This window comes from Nannospalax galili, unplaced genomic scaffold, assembly GCF_000622305.1.
Source record: "Nannospalax galili isolate Female #2095 unplaced genomic scaffold, S.galili_v1.0 scaffold409, whole genome shotgun sequence".
NCBI classification, from domain to species: Eukaryota; Metazoa; Chordata; class Mammalia; order Rodentia; family Spalacidae; genus Nannospalax; species Nannospalax galili.
The window spans coordinates 2,132,417-2,133,138 of NW_008360308.1; positions in this window are offsets into that span (position 1 = coordinate 2,132,417).

Consider the following 722-nt stretch of genomic DNA (forward strand, 5'->3'; position numbering starts at 1 on the left):
TCACATGGGCTTGGGAGGAGCCCCTGGCTCCTTTCTTTTATCAGTTCCATCTATGTGAAGATAAGTCAAAGTCCTGCTTGACCATGGTTGGCTTCGCTTGGAAGCATGAAGGAAATGATTCGTCTGTATTGACCCTCCTCTCTATAGACTGGACACTGGTTCAAGTCCATCTGGTGGGGTCTCCTCGGCCTCCTTGATCAAGAGTACAGGTGACCAACCACTATTATAGGACATTTTGTGAGATGCTCATAGTGCCCTGGAACTAGTCGACCTAGGAGGGCTAGGAGCAAAAACTGTCCTTTATGTCCCTCTGACCAAATTATTATAGGCCTCAAAGTATGTCTGTTAAACACCCAAGAAGGTTGTTAGTTCCACCAGTCTGGTATTTTTAATTACTATGTGTCATGTAGATAAATCTTGGGCAAAGACCAGTTGTTCTCAGATAAACCTTACCTAGACATATATTTCTTGATCTGCTATGTATAATTTGTCAGTAGGGTGTAGGAGTAATATGGTTCCCTCTGATTTTTAAAACTAGCTAGGCACTGTTTATCTCTCACATTGTCTCACCTCTCCATCATGGTTTTCCCACTTGAGGTGCCCCCATTTCCCCCCTTTCTCCCTTAATAATACACTTCCCCTATGGTCCTACCTCTCTTGAGCTCCTTCTTTCCCTTTATCCCCTAGGTTCCTTGTATACCCTTCCCTCCCCTCTCCCTTAC